At 47.0% G+C, this 19359-nt stretch overlaps 1 protein-coding gene and 2 long non-coding RNA genes across 13 annotated transcripts in view; 1 reads left to right on the plus strand and 2 right to left on the minus strand.

The window, feature by feature from the left end:
• SMARCA2 (SWI/SNF related, matrix associated, actin dependent regulator of chromatin, subfamily a, member 2) overlaps positions 1 to 9801 on the minus strand; it is a 170567-nt gene extending 160766 nt beyond the window's left edge. For 4 of the 10 annotated variants that reach the window (XM_026519295.4, XM_026519290.4, XM_026519296.4 and 1 more), the window contains exon 1: positions 9673 to 9801. The gene's annotated coding sequence lies outside the window, so the exon portion shown is untranslated. Of the gene's footprint in view, positions 1 to 3476; positions 6089 to 7316; positions 7585 to 7612; positions 7750 to 7890; positions 8066 to 8950; positions 9039 to 9672 lie in introns of those variants that run through there. The other 6 variants (XM_026519293.4, XM_026519294.4, XM_026519291.4 and 3 more) reach the window with 6 other exon arrangements.
• Positions 8455 to 18330, plus strand: LOC130542354 (uncharacterized). Of its 2 annotated transcripts, XR_008956849.1 has the most exons (3): positions 8455 to 8805; positions 11799 to 12619; positions 14127 to 14571. It is a non-coding gene; the product is annotated as an uncharacterized LOC130542354 (long non-coding RNA). The 2 variants fall into 2 exon arrangements; XR_008956848.1 differs by having other exon boundaries at positions 11799 to 18330.
• LOC123002114 (uncharacterized) overlaps positions 12279 to 19359 on the minus strand; it is a 54351-nt gene continuing 47270 nt past the window's right edge. Inside the window, exons 10-11 of the long non-coding RNA XR_008956847.1 lie at positions 15732 to 15901; positions 12279 to 12655 (exon numbers count right to left, since the gene is read on the minus strand). This is a non-coding gene — a long non-coding RNA (uncharacterized LOC123002114). The remainder of the gene's footprint in view (positions 12656 to 15731; positions 15902 to 19359) is intronic.

Below are 19359 nucleotides of genomic sequence, written 5' to 3' on the forward strand. Positions count from 1 at the left end.
CCTTCCCTCCTTCCTTCTCTCCTTAGCTGAACAAGCCCCAGCACACCCATCAGCATATTAAATAGGGAGTCCAACTTCCTGGAATTCGAAGGGTCGCCAGTCTAACCATGACAACCGGGATCAAACATACACCTTTTCCTGTCCTACTGCCATCAGCTGGAATACCACTGACCCCACCCTTGCGGTGTATTTAAACACACCCACATGGGCTTCACCATCATCGGAGCGACCTGAGCTGAGGACACATTTTGTCCCATCCCCGTGTAAAAGGTGAGGGCAGAAGTCAGGAAGGGACCACGCAGCTGGCCCAAAGTCCCTTCTGTCAGTGGAACTCCGCATCTCTTGTCCCAGCCCAGGGCTGAGCCACTACACCCATCAGGCAAGGCCATCCACTGGGGGGAGGGTTCCCCACCCCCCCCACCCCCCCCCCACCCGCCCCCGGCTGGAGACCCACCACGTACAGGAACCAGGAACGCAAATAGAAGGGCATAGAAGCCGAGGCGGAAACAATGGGAGGGCGGTTCTGCCAGGCTTAGGATTTGGCTGTGATGCCAGATCAATCTGTGAAGGGACAGAGAAGTGAAGAGAAGCCCTGGAGAGAGTAGGAGGTGGACACGATGTCATGGATGAAGGTCGTGAAGTCTAATCAAATGTCCAGAGGGCCCGTTTCACTTATCTATTCCCAGCTGTCCTGAATCTCCACTGGGCACAGGGCAGATAGGATGCACAGAAAGGCCCCGAGGGCACACCCCAAGGCTCTGCAAGTCTGACAGGGAGAGGGGACTCTTCCATAAATAGCAGCGGGGTGGGGGGGTGGGGGGGGTTGGGAACAAACGGAAACTCCTGCAAGATCAGAAGGGCTACAGCAAGGTGGGCAGGAGAGACTACTTGCAGCCTGAAAGTGGAAGAAGGAAGAGGGAATGCAGGGAGGCTTCCTGGAGAAGGTGGCCTTTCAGCTAGGCCTCCAAGAAGAAAACGTAAATAAAACCAAGCAACCAAACAAATAAATAGATGCATGTTTTCGTCTTATGTTTTCTAGTCACGGAAGGGGTTTTGGGGGGAAACAACCACCTGGACAAGACAGCACCTCTTTAGTAACTCCTCACCAAACGTGGTGAGGAAGCGTGGGCAAATCCTGGCCTTCCCGCACATTTTATCACGGCTGGGCTTACAGGAAGACCGGAGTACGGGTCAAAGGCGGAATGTTAGAAATAAAAATTGGGCCCCTCGCGCATCCCCAGGAATAGCTCCGTGTTTTTAAAGTTTTCTGGCTGTTGCGGGAGAGCTGCAAGGCTCAGGAGATAGTTAAGATAAGGGTTCTTTTTATGTCTGTTTGCTGATTCAGAACATCTCCTGACCTGAAAGGCTTCTCGCTTTCTGTGTAGCTCTCTGTATAAAAGAATTGATAATTCCCCTACAAGAAGTAGCAACATCTCTCCGACGGGAACAGAAGCACGGCTACGCTTAATGGGGGAGTGGGGCGTGGGCAAGAACAGCAGGGAAGATAAAGGAAATAAATCTACCAGAAGTTTCTTTTTCAGACACCAAGGTTGCCTGGATAGATGGTGAAACATGACCAAAAGCCCTCCTCCTTCTCGATCTGGGACTGCAACCTTCAACAGCGCACACTGCGACTTGTGCCACGGGGAAAAACCATGCTGGGCTTAAAGTTCAACGTGACACGTCACTGGACCCGAAACTCTAGAAAAGCCTGGAAGACGTTTTCCTCCTAGTGCTTCCTGTCAGTTTCCCATTCAAAGTCAAGTAGGTTTTAAAAGGGGGTCAGATTCAAAAATGGTGCTCTGTTTGTCAGGCTTCTGCGAACTTTTCCGTCATAGGGCCAAGGAAACAAATCATGATGTTAGCTGCCGCCCTCCCTTTAAATAACCTGCCCTGGGACTGTCCTTGCCCAGAGTCAGACCTGGCCAAGGCTTGGCGGCAGCTCTGTGTGGGACAAAAGAGAACACAAACATTGCAGCAGCTCACTCCTGCCCACCCCATCCCCCTGCAATCCCCAGGGGATACTCGGGGACCTGGCACTTAACACTATCACCCTGCGAGACGGTGGGCTGCCTTCTTACAAGAGCCTACCTGTGATACAATCCCAGGACCTCCTCCATGAGGACAGCCAACGTTTCCACCAAGGAAAAGGCTTTTGGAGGAGGGTGCCTACGAGAAAACCCGAAGTACCAGAAAAACACTAGGGCAGGGCATCCTTCTAACGCAGGACTGACGACGGTAGTTACAAAGGTTATCATGGGTCACCATCACTTCCAACATTTAGTTGAACCTAAACTCCTAGGCAGTTGGCCAAAAGCAAACCGTGCCAACCACACCAACAAAAGCTACTTTCAGCCCCCCCCCCACGTGTACTATCTTGTGTATGTTCACACATACAACCCTCCTTCCTAGGTTCTCTTAGGCCCCTTTGCAAGGCAATCTCATCTGGGATGCTGATAAGAACCGATGACAGCCACTTCCTTCTCTGTCTGCTAATTGTATTTACACATTAAACATATAAATGTGAGTCTGAAATACATATTTTAAAAACTCTTCTGGCTGAGATGGCGTGCTATGACTTCGTCGTAAAGCTCCACCCTTCTTTGCTGAAGGAACCCCAGGTATATGACGGCCGGGTTTTGATATGCCCCACCTGCCCAGGCTTTCACAGTAGCCACAGACATTCAAGCAGGAACCCTTCAAGTTCACTGCAATTAAAATGGATAATGGCCATTTACATGCTAACACGCCCTTTAAAAAAATCACCACCATAGTTCATTTGAGCTCTTCAAGTTTTGAGCTCTCCATCTGCAAACTAGGCAAAATTGTCGCCGGCTACAACAGCAATTCTGATATGAATCAAGTAAAATATCACATCTGAAGACACCCTGTGAGCCAAGGTGTAAAAAAGGTGTATTACTGCAAGGATCCTTTCAATGGCTTCACTACCCACTCCGGACTGGAATCCACAGATGAATCGAAACTATTTCTGCTCATGAATTGCCTCGTTCAAAACTTGAGACGAGCGTCCAACACGCACCGGATAAAACCGTCATGCCCTAGCCTGGGTAGCAAGTCTTTCTACCACGTCCGACATTGTCTTCTGCAAATTCCCCCCGACTAGAACCTCTTCCCTGAGCAATCAGGTCAAATGTCTTCTCGTGGATTCTTCAGACGGGTCCGTGTGATCTCTGGATTTTCTTCCGACGATCGGCACTCCACCTCCCCCACCCCACCCTCTTCTGGCCACAAGGCTACGCTATGGATCCCTGACAGCTCACCCCCACCTCTCCCTACATCATGAGGCCTGTGCGGTTTGCCATACGCTCAGGTATATCCTTTAAAACACCAAATCGCAATTGTAGATTATTTTTTTTACACAGTTATGGGCTTTGCTTAAGAGCATTTTAGCACATGGATAAATACGACACAGCAGCAAAGCAGAGAGGACGTGAAGATACGACAAAGGTAAACACCTGCCCACTTCAAAAGCGCTGGGAGCAGAGGGGAGAGGCCATTTCTCGTGTACATTCACTTTCCAAGTTCAATGACGTATCTTCCAGTGGGATCGTAAGAACTGGAATACGCCACATCGAGTAGGTGAAGAAATATATAATCATCCTGAACAAGAGAAACACAAACACAAACTGATAGAGAATTCCCCTTGAACTACTGCTAACCCACAGAACAACAGATCCCCGTCTTTTTTGGTCAGATATGTGTTTTCTATTTTTAGGTAATTTAAATTTCTAAATTCTGAATTCGGCTTTTAAAAAAGGGGGAGGAGGGGGAGTTATAATTATATTTAATGTTTTTTAAACTTGGAACGTATTTCAATTCCTAGGGGTTCCACTCGACAATTCACAAAAGGGTCGGCCCGTACTGAGATTAGGTCAGTTTCTAAAAAGTTTCTAAAACATTAGTGCTTGCACGGCTGTAGATAACGTCTTGGTGTAAGACTGATGCTTAAGTTGATGCTTACGTGCCTAAAAATACAATAGAATATTGTGATTTTTAAAGGTTTTACATGATACAGGCATATAGCCTGATTATAACTGTGTGAATGTTCTGAAAGTCTTACATAACAAAGAAACCAGCACAATTCATAGCTTTAATTACATAATAACGTGTTATAAATCCAGAAGTCCAGAAGGGCGCCACTTATGTCAGTACTTCAGTCAAAATCCTGTATTCCGTATCTAAACCATCATTCCAAATGAGTGAATTAATGAGTTATTCACTCATAATTAAGATTAAACGATGCTTCTATCCAACACCCTAAAAACCCAGCTAGGGGGCTCCTGAATTTCATCAGCCTTATTATATGCTTTGCTAAGGTGTAATTATTCAAGCATCTTTCACTGTATCTTTAAAACCTGTATTAAAGTCTCTAATGTACCCTGAACACTTTCAAGGAAAAGGACTATATTGACATGAAAAACAAACCAGTCATAATAAACAGTAATAAGGTTGTAAAGTTTTCCAAAGACACGTTGCAAGATCCCATTTAACTTGCTGATAAATAACCTCAAAATAAATATTCTGACTTTCATAACGATTCCGGCAGAACTAAGTTTTAGACTTCTATATTCCCTGGTAAATGCAAAGTCATGACTTTCTATGTAGAAAAAATAAACATCCTACCAAATAACTTTACCACCACTCGTATCTTCTGTTCCCAACTACTTACGGAATGACCCAAGACTTGCTTAAATGGCTAGAGAGTAAAGTTCCATAATGCAAACTCTTCCAGAGATGACAGAAAATCCAGCATCCTCTGTTGGTCAAAACCAATCTACAGAACACATTTAAGGACAAGGAGTGATTCAGAAGATCATTCTTTCACATAAAAAAGTGACAAGAGAAAAATCAGAAGCAGCTCCAAGATATGGCTTTCCCATTAGGGAAATGTTCTCATCTGTTCACCAGAAATACTGCAGAAGAGAAAAGTGACTCACTTACAGGGAGTTCTCCAAGTCCACTCATGTTAAGCAACAAATTGTCTGTGGCTCCCCTTAAAATCATCTTGACCACAAACAGTGGGAATCAAAACTTGTGCTGGTTGAAATCTGGTCCTATCAACACTCCCTGGATAGGTTAGTGCTGGCAAACACTGCCTGGCGTTATATTTGTGATAATTCAGTTGTTCTCGTGGCGGCACGTCAAGATGTCACAAATCGTGATTTATTATTTCTCTGGAGTATCAAAAAGCTGCTGACCTAGGGGGGTTTGACAAACAAAGGCCTTGTTTACAAAGGAAGACTTCTAAAGGGGAAAAAGAAAAAGAAAAAAGCCACGAAAACACTGAAGATACCACCACTTTTATAGCTTAAGAAAGTTTTCTCTTTTATGGTCTTGCTCTAATACACAATAAGCCTTTAAAATGAAATGTCAAAATATTATAGTGATATAAGGGGCATCACAATGGTCTCCTAGAGAGAAAGGAATATGCTTTTATACTGGCCTGTAAATATCTTCATCTTAAAGACAAAAAGTTTTGAATAATTATTTGCCAGAGTGTTACTTTCCAGTTATACTGTCAGAAATATCTTAAACAGAATTCAAGCATTAGCGATAAAATACAAGCAGGGGCACTTTTTTGTGTGTATGTGTCAATCCCAAGCCTCAGGTGTTGGTCAAAGCACCTTTCAAGAAACTTGACGGAAATGCTCAGAAGCCACTTTAAAACCGAACAAAAGAAAAGATCTAAAGCTGCTTTGAACACACTCTTGCGGTGAATATTTTCTTGAGACGCCACAGAGCCGCTAGTCCTGCAGCTGGGATGTCACTGCTGTCACTCATAAGAGAAAGGCTGCATTGAAGAGACACTCCCTTACCTCTGGCCATTCTTCAAGGGTTCTGATACCCCAAACTCCTAATTTATTTTCGCAGTGTTCTTTACCCACAAGGCACCTCTGCTTAATGCCTCCAATCAGGTAAATGGACCCTGGTCCCCAGGTTTGGATTTTTTCCTTAGTCCACTGCAATAAATATCCTGGGTACCTAACAGGTTTCTCCAAATCCCTTGTTCCCAGTGGCAAACATGAGTCATCAGGGAGCTTTACAAAAAAAAAAAAAAAAAAAAAAAGTGCAGGAGAATAAAAGCGCAATTAGATCCCTAAAAGAGAAAGTGTGTCTGGATTTGCATAACAATGCACCAACTTGGATTCAAACCTGCCACACCTCTTAACACTTCACCAGTGTGCTCAACGTAGGCTGGATGCCTACCAAGTCTAGTGTTGGCAAACAAGCCTGGGGCAGTGGGCCCCCCAAATAACCGATGGACAATATTACCGAAATATTTGAATGTGCACATCTGAGTGTCTATACACACACATAATATTGGGCATGGCTTTAGTCCAGCTCTCAGGGCCCTCTGAGTCTTAAATGGTTAGACAGAAATTCTCTGCTATTCCACACGCCAGCAACAATCTTTCTGTTCATACAAGCATTCTGCTCCTTACGAGCATGGCACAACCAGGTGTAAATAAAAAAGTCCTTTGAAACGGGAGTTTAAAATTTAACTCTGCTATTCATGACGCACAGACGTTAAAAATAACCACTCCATGCAGGAGACAAACGTGTATCCTTAATACCTCCCTTATGCTCTAACATGACACGTACTTAGGAATACAGTCTACCTAATGACCAGGAGACAGTGATGACACCTCTCCATAAAATATTACCCCGGTCGCTTTGTTGTTTCAAAAGCACCAACGTCCATCAGATTGGGGAGGAAGGAAAAAAGGCGAAACCTTGCAAAACTCTCCCAAAAGTTATATAAACAAAGGAGGAGAGAAGCCCAGTGTGGGCTTTGCACCCATGTGCTACTAAAATTACATAACACCCGGCGCAGACATTAGAGAAGGAATGGATTCTGCACAACACCCCCCACTTTCCTCGACTCCCCAAAGCCCATCTCCTTCTCTTAAAAAATCTTCTCTTAAAAAATTTGGTAAGACCAAATGGACGACTCCGAATATTTATTTTGTTGCTGGAGTAAATCCTGCGAGAGTTGGAGGCACGTTTAGGCCCGAAGTTTGAATGTGCAACAGCCCCAGGGCGCAGCGACTCCACTCTCCGGACCCGGAGGAGAAAGAACTGACAAGCGACAGCAGCCAGCAAGGCCTCCTTCTTCCCCCTCGCGGTGCTTCCCGCTGGAAAGTTTTCCACGCGATCGATCGCAGGGCGAGGAGCCCGCTTCCCCCGCCTGCCTGACTTTGCAGGAAAGGCGAGCCGGGAGACCGGAGGGGGCCGGCAGGGAAAGAGCTGGAAAGCTCCGCACTCAGCGGGCGGCGCCGGCGCAGGCTCCTTACCTGGGGGACGCGGAACAAAAAGAGGCGCGGGGCTCGCCGAGCCTGTGGCGGCGGCGCGGCCGGCTGTCGGAGCGGGTCTCCCCACCCGAGCCCTAGGCCCGCGCCCGAGCCCGCGGCCCGGCCCCCGCCGCCGCCGCCGCTTCCTCCCTCGCGCGCGTCATGTCACGGCGATCAAACATGTCTGTGTGCGCTTCGCTGCTGTGACTTCCTGATTCTCTGCCGCTCGCGCGCGCACACTCACACTCACACTCACAGCCACACGCACACGCCACCCCCACCAGCCCCTGCCACCAAACCTCGCCTGGTCCTCCCCGGGCTCCCGGCGCCTACCCGCGCCTCCGCTCGCGACGCACTGGCCCCGGCGCGCACAACACACACTCACGCGCAGACACACTCGCGCCGGCCCCGAGGGCGCGGAGACGCGAGCCACGGGAGCTCGCCGCCCCCTCCCACCCCCCCTCCCTACTTCGCCGCCCTGCCAAACTTTTTTTTTTTTTTTTCCTGCCTGATCCATGTCCAACTTCCCTCCACCCCCACCCCCCACCCCCAGCAGTCCGGCCTGCCCCGCGCTCACCAGGATCCGCCGCAAGCTGCAACCCGGATAAAAATAATAATGCAATCCAGGCGGCGGAGGCAGGGGCGAGCGCGAAGACACTGGCAGGAGGCGATTTCCCCGCGTGTACCGGAAACCGGCCGAGTGCCGGGACCAGGGCACGGGTGTCCCCTGGAGCCCGCACTGCTGCGCCCCGCCCCGCGCGGTGCAACTGCGCCCAGGCTGCGAGGCCTGGTGCGGGGCACCCGGAACACGGGGCTCGGTGTGCGCCCGCAGCCGGAGGGCGCCTAGGGACTGGCACGCCGGACCGGTTATTTGGGGAAGTGAATCGCGACACCTTTGCAGATGGCATGGCCCTGTTTTTCAACGCAAACGGGAGGAGGGAAGACGGCCGGATGGAGGGGGAGAGCAGAGGAAGGGGTAAATCAGGTTGGGATGGGAATAAAGCAAACTCGAAAGCAGGGAGCGAGAAGGAAGGGGTGCGTGTCATCGTTGGGAGGAGGCTTCCACCCGGTCTCCCCGCCTCCCGCCCTCGCCACCCCCTCCCTCCTTCCCCCGCCCCCCCGCAGCCCTTCCCCTTCTCCGGCGAACGCCACCACTGCTGCCCGGGTGCGCGCGGGTCCTGTTTGTGACAGTCAGGCAGAGAGGATTATCCGGATCATGGCCTCCCGGCTCGCAGCCACCGTGGCTCTCCCGGGCCCCAGCGAGCCCCTAGCACCCGGACGACCGCGGGCGACCCACGCCCGAGGTTCCCGCGGCTCAAGCTGGGGGAAGACGCCAAGCAAAAGAAAACAAACCCCGGGAGGGGGAGGGCAGGGTAACTGAGCCCGGCGGGCACCTCCGACCTCCTTCTTTGGGGCCTCCTCCCTCCCTCCCCGCAGTGCCGCCCGGGCCGGACACCCCGAACTTCAACACCCGAGCCCGCGCGGCCGCCAGGTACCAGAGGCAGGGCCGTCCGCAGAGCCCCGGGCGCAGCGCCCCGGTAACCCCTTTGCCTAAAGGCCTGCCTACCGGTCAGCGTCCTCATCCCCGCCCGAGGGAACGCGCAAAGTGGAGGTGACACCTCCGATCCGGCACTCACCCGCCCCGCGGCGGCGGCTGCCGCCTCTTCGGCGCGCCAGCTCCGGCTTCTCCCGCCGCGATCCGCTCGCGTCTCGGCAACGGGAGCCCTTTAAACAAGTCCCCGTGAAGCGGGTGGCAGCCGCGTTCGTTGGCGCCCCGCCGCCAGCCCGGGCTCCTCGCCCTCCTCTCCCGCTCCCCTTCCAACTCTTCCGGGGAGGACTGCTTGGGGTGAACTGTCGCCTTTCCATCTTCTTCCCGGATCCCCCAGCCTTCCCCCCTCCCCCAGCTTTAAGGGGATGGGGGGATTGCAACCTTGCCGAGAGTGTGTATGTTGCAACCTTGAGTTGGCAGCGCATCGCTGACTGCCTACCTAGGGTCAAGGCTGTGGTTTGTTGGGATTCCCCCCCGCCCCTCGCCTCCCCGAAGTAGTAATTATTACTGTTATTATTAGAACAGCAAGGTTCGGTTGAAACTTTCCCGTTTCTTCCACGGCCGCCCGGGAGCTGTCGTTAGAGCATTCCACCTGAGGCCCGCGGGGAGGAGGCGGGCTTTTTTTGTTGTTGTGGCGGTTGGCCCGCCTGTTTGTTTTGGTCTCCGTGCATGCACAATAAATAATAATTAGGATAATAATGAATAATCCCCGGCGAAGGCGGCGCGGTGCCGGAGGGGTTTGTGCGGCGGCTGCAGCCGGGAGGCCGGAGGGAGGGGAAAGAGGAGAAAGGAGTTGTAAGTTATATTTACCTTGCTCGCGAGGAGTGTGCTGGCTGAATCTCTTCCCTCTCTGAGTCACCCAGAGTACAGAAACAGAGGGAGAGAGGACTAGATTATGAATATGACTTCATTGATGACAGCCATCCCCTCCTCTTCCTAAACTCGGGCTCCGCCCCGCGTCCCACCCTCGCCGCCTCCACGGGCGCCGGAAGACGCGCCGCAGTTGGCCCCTCGCGCCGCTCCTCCCTGCCCGCCCGGGCGCGGGTTGGCGGGACGCGCCTGTCACTCGCCCCGCTCAGCGACTCCGGGAGCTCGGGGGAGGGAGGGGGCGGTGTGCAAGAATGTGGATCTAGACAGCTCTACTGTATGCGTGGATCCGTGTGTGTCTGCAAGGCGCCGGCTCTCGGGCCGTGCTCGTGCCTGGAGCACAGAAACTGCGCAGGACGCAGAGAGCCCCAAGCCCTGGAGGAGTTAGGCGCCCGTTATCCCTCTGCCGGCCGGCCGCCTGGGGGGGCGCTGCCGGGCTCCCCCGGGGAGGCTGGGGAAGCAGGGGAGGCACCGCGAGAGGGAGGACAGCCGTAGTAATAGCGCGTAGTAGTTTGGGGGTATGTGGAGAAGGTGCTGGAATTTAACTGTGCCTCCGCCTGCCAGAGCGAGCCTGCAGAGGGAAAGGGAGGGGACAGGGGAGGGCTCCGAGTGGCACCGAAGCTGTTTGTCGCACGGCGTTGACCGTGAAAGAAAAAACAGGCATTGTCGTGCCGGCTGAAACTTTTCCTGCCCACCCCCCCACCCCCCACTCAAGGTTGTAATTATAAATCTGTCCCCTTTCTCGCCGGTAAAAAGAGGCGGGCACAAAGAACATTCCTGCCAAATCTGCCTCTTTTCTAAAGGACGGCAAGCTTCCAAATGCCAAGGAAGGGAAAACAGCTGAGAGACTGAACGCTTTGTAAATAAATAAGCCCACCCTAACCCCTCTGTTTACTTTGTGGACCAGATCTGGCACTTTAAGCTTCCCTCACCTGTCATCTTCGAGTAAAATATATACAAAAATATGGAAAAATAACCCCGTGGGGGCGGGGCGAGCGGGTTAGGGGACAGCTGAAGCATGGAATCTGCTTTTGATTTAAGAAGGAGAATAAATCTCTTATCCTGTACAGTCCATAGGCTCTTCTCTCCCACCTCGCATTTAAGACCGATTAAGGCTCCACACAGTAAACTGCTGGCACTTGGCAGTTTTGAGACCTCTTGTTCCAATTCTCCTTGAAATACAGTTCTTTGGCTGGCGGAATAGGTCAGTGTTTGCTGAGACAATTTTATTTTTAGTTTTATGAAGTGTGAAAGAATGTTAGGAGATTTTAAATCAGGGGCCTATTATTTCAGACTCAGATTAATGTAAGTGCTTGACTCTTAAAATTAAAACTGTTCCTATATGGTAGTGTTATGAAAAGAATGATGTATCCCTTATTTTGTAATGTAATGGCTTCAATTAGTCATTCAAAGTGCACTGTGACTATTTGGTTGAGGATTTTCCCCCTAGAGTAAAATCCTATTTTAAGACCATTTTGCTATTGTAAAATTGACTCTTTGAGCAACAGGGTCTGAAATGCAGTTCTAGGATGCTTGGAACTAGGCACTGGAGAAGCTGAAGACGAGAAGCAAAGCAGAGTGCACCCGATGCTGCATAGGGTCAGGAAATGGCAAAAACGGTTTACGTGGCTTGTCCCCTGCTAGGGGTGGCAGAGTCTGCAAGGGCACCAAGTTCAGACGGCTAGGAGTGTCAATGTCAAGCCACCCCCTAGTTTCTAAGGCTTTGTTACTTGCTTGGTAACTTCAGCGTTATAATTTCCTGTCTATCCCAAAGTGAGCCTCAGGACAACAAAAGAAAACGCATCTAAGAGAAATAATACAGTATGCCCTGAAGAGTCGACTGTAAGAACTAGTTTTTCTGCCCGAGGATATGCCGGTATAACTTTTACCCGGGAAATAAACTGTGAGAAACCTTAAAATTAGCAATGTAGTAAAAGTATAACTTCTAACTGCCTCATAAATTGCAACTAATAATATAGCCAAATAACCTAGTTGTCTGTAAAAGGACCTTCTCCTAATGGCCATGCTTATTACATTAGCTAATTTTAGGTTTTAATTTTTTTTTTTAGGCCCAATTTGTTTCTGTGGCATGCCAACTTCACACCTTTCCTTCCTGGTACGTAAGTACCTTTGATCCCTTTACGATTCCACCTTCACCTGCCATGCCAGATTTCAAAGAGAGAACGATCATCTTGGTAAGACACTGGAGGAAGAGACTGGCCATTCCTCCTGGCATTTTGTCAGAGGGAGAGGAGAGAAGAAAACACTCGCTTTGCTATATGTGTATATTCTTCAGCTCATATAAAATTTTGATTCAGGACTTGGAGGGATTGGTATCAATGCATTATATGCTCGACTACGGGAATTGAAAAATAAAATCTATCTCTGGGAGTAGAGCTTAAATACAGATATTGCACCTCCTTTCCCCTTCGTATTGGTCTAAGAAAGCACCACCTTCTCCCTTCAGGTCTTCCCTCTGAAGAATCGTCTTGTTTGTAGCTTGCACTGCAGCAAGTAGAAATGTTAAAAAATAAGGCCTACACTCAGGAGAAATGAAAAGGCATTCACTCAGTACGGAAAAAAAAAAAAAAGATTGTAGAACGTAGAGCATAAGCTACATCTCTGAGAGAAAGCAACATTTAACAATTGATGTTAAGGAGGAAAATGATGGGGTTCTTTTGTTTCGCAGAAGATCCACACAAAAGCCAATATGGTTGCAGGCTAAAAGGACCCCAAGGGGCTGCACAGGATGCTATAGTCACATGAAGCTTTTCCTTTTGGACTTTGATGAGTCATAATGTGTTCTCTGAACTTGCTTTTCTCTTTCTAGTTTGGCATCAAGAGAGGGAAGTCGCTTTTTCATGTCTGTATGGCCACATTCACTTGTTATGTAAGTCGGCTGTGGTTGATGTTCTGTTTAGAGTGGCTGTTGGGTTTGAAAATTGATATCTGGTTATAACATCCTCATAAAGAAAAATTCCATGCACAACGTGAGGAAGCTTGTAATCCCACCAGGCAACTGGTAATGCTGGCTGAAATGTTGCCTAGCTTCAAATAGGAGCAAGTCAGACACTTAGGGAATGAATACTTCATCTGCAGTAATGGAACCTAAACTTGGGCACAGTGAATTAGCCGACATTTACTTTCCTGAGGAGTTTAGAATTAGCAAGTAAATTTACTACAGAGGTAAACACGCCTCTCTCTCCTTTTTCCCCACCAACAGTCTCAAGAGATTTTGGTTCACCAGTCATTCCTCCAAAATACCACCCCAGTTCTTTGTGATGGTATCACCCTCTAGCTCAAGAGCCTTTGTCTATTTCCCGTCCATTCTATGATAAATTTCAGGGGTAGCATTTCATCCAAGGCTGAGCATGGACAGATTTCTGTCAGCCTTGTTGACTTCCTCAAACCCCTGGGCTCCAGAAACCTGGTCTATCTGCTGGCTGCTAAGGGACCAAACTGGATATACTTCCCTCTGACCAAAATGCAGGTTCTCAGCCCACATCCTCCAAGACTCGGCTGTGGCCCAGCGTCCTTCCAGTGGCCCTCCCCAGGCAAAGGAAGCTGCTTATCCTACTCTGCTCCCATAGCAACCAGTGTTTACCTCCATTATAGCCCTTATCACTTTGATGCGATTATTTGTTTGGTATCCTCCACTAGATGGTTAGTGCCTGGAGGGCGTAGAGCAAGTTCAATTCATCTTGGAAACCTTAGCACTTAGCCGGATGTCTAGTACTTTGTATGTTGTTTAAAAACAAAACAAGAAGCAAACAAGAAACCCCACAACTTCAGGGATCCAAATTAAAATTATCTGATAGGATTTAACGGGTCTTCCCAATGAGTAATTCTCATGTTAATGAACGAGATTACTAAGAGTTCAGATTCCGTTGTTTTCCAAGCTGAAAAGGCTAATATGCTTTTGTTTTGTTTGTTGCGTTTTGTTTTGGGGGTAAGGTGGGAGGTGAGAAACTACAGCTCTTGCAGTCAGATAGACGGCACTGAGAGGAGGTTTTGTTTGGTGTTTAAATTAGGCTGGGAGTAACGGGAGTGTACACTTGGCAACCGCGTGAGAGAGTAGTAATCATTGAAATAGCATTTCTCCTTTGATTCCTCCTTTAAATCACATGCCAGGGTTTGTGGACACACCTTTACATATGCCGTTTACCCACTGGGCTCTGTAAGTTCTGTGACATTATCCCCATTTTCCAGATGAAGAAACTGAGAAGCAGGAAATAATTTGCCTAAGGCAGGGGTCTCCAAAGCCAAGTGCGCAAGGCAATTCACTGTGATTTGGAAAGAACAGTAGAAATTCTATTTCTTTTTCCTTTAATGCTTAGAAAATGTAATGCCCAAAAAGAGAAGATATTTACTAATGTTCATTATATTCATTTACCTAGGACCTTTACGTGGTGCCGAGGAAAGTGGTCATGTGCCCAGCATCAATGTGGAGCACCTACCAAAGGGCCTCAGGCAGAGGGGTGACAGTGGCGCCCCCTCTTGTTCTTTTATTTTCAGGGTGTTGACATTGCCTGAAGTTTACACCTTCCACAAAGTGTCTTGTCTGGTTTTAACCAATTAACTCTCTTATTTGCAAAACAAGTGGCTTAAAAGGGTCCTTCAAAGAAATCGAAGATTGAGATAAATCTGATAATGCACTCACAGGTGAAAATCAAGATCAAATCTGCCACTTTTGGTTCTCAGAGTTTTTCCAGCCATACGGAAACATGAAAACAACGATAGTCTAATTGGATCTGACAAGAAATAGGTCAAAAACATTCACAATTATTCAAGACTACTTGCAATTTGGATTTCTATGAACTATCATTAACGATGAATTCTGATCTGAGCTTATATATTGCCATGAGATATTAGCTATTGATAGAGTATGATATCATCATGATTAGCAAGATATTTTATTCTCTTCATCTTCATCTCATTCTTTCCTAACTTCTCTTTTGTGTATGTTTTATCATGCACTTGATATATTAATACTGAATACATGTATTATGAAAAAATATGCATAAGCATACTCTTTGTTATTTTATTCTTTTCCTTTTTAACTGCGAGGGGAATGTGATCAAACAACTTGGAGAGAACTGAGTGATGAAGTCAGAATTTTTAACCCAGCTTAGTAAAACTCCAGACTCAGTGTGATCTTTGTGGCTCATGTAAAAACTGTTCAATCATTTGTCATCAATACAGGGTTCTGAACCCATTATGGGACCAGGGGGAGGTAGAATATAAACGATCTTTGGTGCATTTGACAATCCCTTGAAACCGTGTTTGAAATTCCATGATCATGTTAAGATGCACTTTCTGCAAAGGGAGTCCATCCATTCAATCAGATTCCCAAGGGGATCTTCATCACAGGGGGTAAGAAGCCCTGCCATCGAGGTATCAGCAGCATTAATGATCGAGGATACTTTTCTGATAAGAAATTAATCTTTCCCTTAACTTTCATAAAATGAAGCAGGCACACTTTATATGTCCAATCATGTCTATCCTTAGAAAAACCATTTAGAACTCAATATTTCTCTAGATAATTCAAATGCATTCTAACTGCCCAAAGGAAGGCTTCATTTGTCTCTGGAGATGGGTTTTCTGAGGATAATTTCATTCGGAAGGATTTTCTCAATAATACTCCATTATATATTGTTGACCAGACAAGAAAGGATTTTACAAATGTTGTCTTCAACGTATCTCTGAGGCTTCGACACATCTTTGGGCAGGTGCATTTGAGGGATCAGAACAAGAAATCAGAGCCTAAAATTTTTTTATTGTCACCAATTGTTCAAATATTTTAACTTTTCTTTGGCAGGCCATTGTACTGACTGCCCTGTGTTTCTCTGAACAGCATGCTTCTGTACCAGTGGGCCACTGTAGCTCTTCTCCAAGCCCCTCAACCAAAGGCCACGGGGGCGGAATATGCCGGATCCCTTTCCCACACGGTTTTATTAGATTTTATGGCAGCATTTTACTTTTAGACCACGTTCGGCTCTTACCGGATTATCTTTTCCATGGCTATTCATTGCATTTCGTGTGTGTGCGACCCTTTTCCGGCTTGACTTCCACCACATCACCCAGCAGATTCTTGCTTCAAGTTCAGCACACAAGAGCGCAATCTGCTGTTGTTTTATTCCAGCCATTTATTTTGTCCGTACTTGAAGTCGTTCTATGTAAATTCAAGGGAAGAGTAGAAAATAAACCAGGAACATATAAAAACAGAAATAAGCATGAAAATTACCTTAGATGACTCTTTAAAGAAATGGAGATAAATAGTCTGCTTTGGGGACCAAAAAAAAAAAAAAAATTGATTCTCTCCACAGGTGCGGATAAAATACATTCCACAACAACATGGCTCTATTTTAGTTGTCGCTGGTGTTACCAGCCAGAAAGCGATGAATATAAAAAAACCCAAAAAACCACAAGTATACAAAGTTTGAGGAAAGGGTGGCAAGTGTCTGGATTCTGCACGGGGCAAGGTTTACTGCCAGGCAGGAAGCTTCTAGCTTTTATCTCCCTTACAGATAAACTCAGCTGAACAGTCCCTGACCTCAGGGAGGGCTGGGCATGAGGGAGAAGCTCACATCTGCTCTGGGATTGTGCATATTCCGTGGCTTATCTCACCAGAGACACTGTGCTATCTGTGGGATTTTACTGTTTTGAGGACAATTTGGGGCCTTTTGGTCACAGACTTTTCTTCCATATGGAGGAAAGCAAGGGAATTGCTGAGAAGGTCAAAGAACATCATAACATGAAGCGCTGTTTATTTAATAGGACTTCGGGCATGCGGGGTATGTCTGCATCTTAAAGAGATCGACACCTCCCACTTTACCTATATTTTATTGAACGACTTAAAAAATATATCTACCTATGGGGGCATCTGTCTTTATGTGACACCTCAATCTTACGGTGTGATTTATTTACTGACATTAATGACTGTAACCACCGTTACCTGATATATTGTGCAGGTCCCACAGCCCACATCAAAGTTTATTCCCTAAGAACTTATGACCAGAGCACTGAGCTATTATTTCTAGTGCTAACGTAATAAATAAATACTTACCAATTGAGGAAAATAATTAAATAATGCAAGTATAATGGAATGATCTAGGTAAGTGACTATTCTTTTAAACAGCCTACAAATGCTAGTCTCTCTGGTCTTTGACCTGTCACAGGCTATCTATCAATGCCTTCTTTCAAATGGTAACACTATAACTTCTTATAGGAGTCCCTTTAAAAAAGACATGCCGGGGCGCCTGGGTGGCTCAGTTAGTTAAGCGTCTGCCTTCAACTCAGGTCACGATCCGGGGTCCTGGCATCGAGTCCTGCATTGGGTTCCCTGCTCATCGGGGAGTCTGCTTTTCCTCCTCCCTCTGTCCCTTCCTGCTGGTCATGCGCTGCTCTCTCACTCACACTCTCTCTCTCTCAAATACATAAATAAATAAGAAATCTTCATAAAAAGAAAAAAGACAGACCAATCTCAGAGCCTCTGGTTCCATGCACAAAGGAAGCAAATTTTACTAGAACACATGGTTACCTGGATTGCCCATGGCCACCCACCAAGAGTAGAATCTTGGTCCTCACTCCCAGTCGGTACACTTTCTACTATACCACATTGTTTTCCCTTTTTAAAAGAGAGGGGAAAAAAGTCTCCAAGTTCATGCTCTCCATCTCAGTAATAGCCATCAACGCCAAAGTGAAGAAACGGGCCCAGCACTATCCACCACATGCTGTCAAATTTATTTTCATCGACTGTGGCTTTCAAACTGTTTTAACAACTACTCTCAGTACGAAATGTATTCCACATCATGACCCGATACACACATACTGAGGGATACAGTGAATGGTGCCAGTCAGGGTCCAACCAGGAAAACGGAGGAATTTAATTCAGGAAATTGTTTACCCAGGCGAGGGAAGAGCTGAGATGCCGACGTGGAGCTGAGAGCACCAACAGTAAGAAGTCACAATCAGCCCGAAGGTGCGGGAGCAGGGATGAGGCAGAACTCACGGAGCCCAGAGACCGAGGTCTCCTGGAGAGGTGGGAAGCCAGGAGGGTTCTCAGAGCCACTGTGGAGACACAGCTGTTGCTGGAGACGCAGCCAGAGGCAGAAAGAGAAGAGGGGACTAATACCCCGTCTTCCCCTTCCTTCCTGTCCTCCAGCTGTCCTGTCTCTTGCCGGGGCCTCCCAGGGGCTGACTGCAGCAGATACAGGCACCTGGGAAGTGCAGCCCAAAGGAACCGGCCCCACTGGCCTCAGAGAGCCCAGCAGAAGAGTGAAGAACGGATCTCGGGCTAACAGACACTGTAAGGACAAGGGCTCCTCCAACGACCCTCACCCTTACTAACAGCAGTGCTCTCTGAAGTGAACGGTTTCTATTCTATTTCTTGTTCTCACGGCGGCACACACCCCACTATGACTCAGAATGCACAGTGAGTTGAAAAACACTCCTTGGACCCATAAGGCGATACACATCTGAGGAACTGTTTGCCCTCACCTAAATATTTTTTTAGGTCAGGTTATTAAAACATGGGTCTCGTGATCAAGACTTTATGGAAGGTATCATATGAAACATAGTAAAATAAAAATTTCCACCAGGCTCCTCTACTTGGACTTTTTTTTTTTTGGTGTGTAGATACCAAGTAAATAATGATGGATGATGATGAGACAAGTCAGTTCCAGGCTTAATTTTTCCACATAATCAGCAAATAGCCAGAGATTAATAGTGATTTATCAAGTCCTTTTATTTTCTTTTTCTGTAGAGACTTCAGAGTATAGCAATAATAGTTCTATTTTTATAATAGAATCATTCTTTGTAAGTCACTTTTACAAAGATACTGGTAGTACGCAAACCAGGGTTGGTTTGTGAGTACCACCCCCACAACTGTAGTAAGATACTAAATGTAAAATTTAACCGTGTTTAAAGCCAACTAATACCATAAATACATCCAAAACTGCAGATGCAACAGTTTTAGATTTTTGGAAATCTAGTAAAATAGATACAATATCCTAATTTGAATTAATAACAAGAAAACTACAGTTCGTGATTCCATTTTCACGTGAATACCAGGATGCATTATTATGTTAACAGCAAAATCTATAAAATTTCCCACCTTGGTAAGAATTTAGACTGTGAAATTTGCTAGTATGCTTCCAGGGCCTGAGGTTTTAATAGATTCGTGATGGATTTGTTGGTCGTTAGTCATTACGAAGGGCATGGTATCTGGCCTTTACTGATTGGTGCATTCAGGGTCTTTCTTGAAAACTGAGCAAAACTATCTAGTAACTCTCTGCTTCAAAGACACTATTAACACACACACTGAAAGAGAAGGTCACTTAGGCATCTACCTAAGCACCTTGTTTTGTAGGGTCGAACACCAATGTATATCACTTGAAATAATTTCCAATCAGCATTTTGCTAAATGATCACAGATCCTCCTCTCTTCTGAATACTGTCCACCCTGCCCCCTCTCACTTCATCGATGGATTCGTTACCAGGCTTTAAAAGCTTTGCCATGTATGACATCGGATACAGTACTGATAATGAACTAGGAAAACTACTTGGAGCAGCCATATAACACCGAGAGACATAAGCATCAAAATTTGTAGAGTTAGACAATTTATATAT

The sequence above is a fragment of the Ursus arctos genome, unplaced genomic scaffold, assembly GCF_023065955.2.
Source record: "Ursus arctos isolate Adak ecotype North America unplaced genomic scaffold, UrsArc2.0 scaffold_33, whole genome shotgun sequence".
NCBI classification, from domain to species: domain Eukaryota; kingdom Metazoa; phylum Chordata; class Mammalia; order Carnivora; family Ursidae; genus Ursus; species Ursus arctos.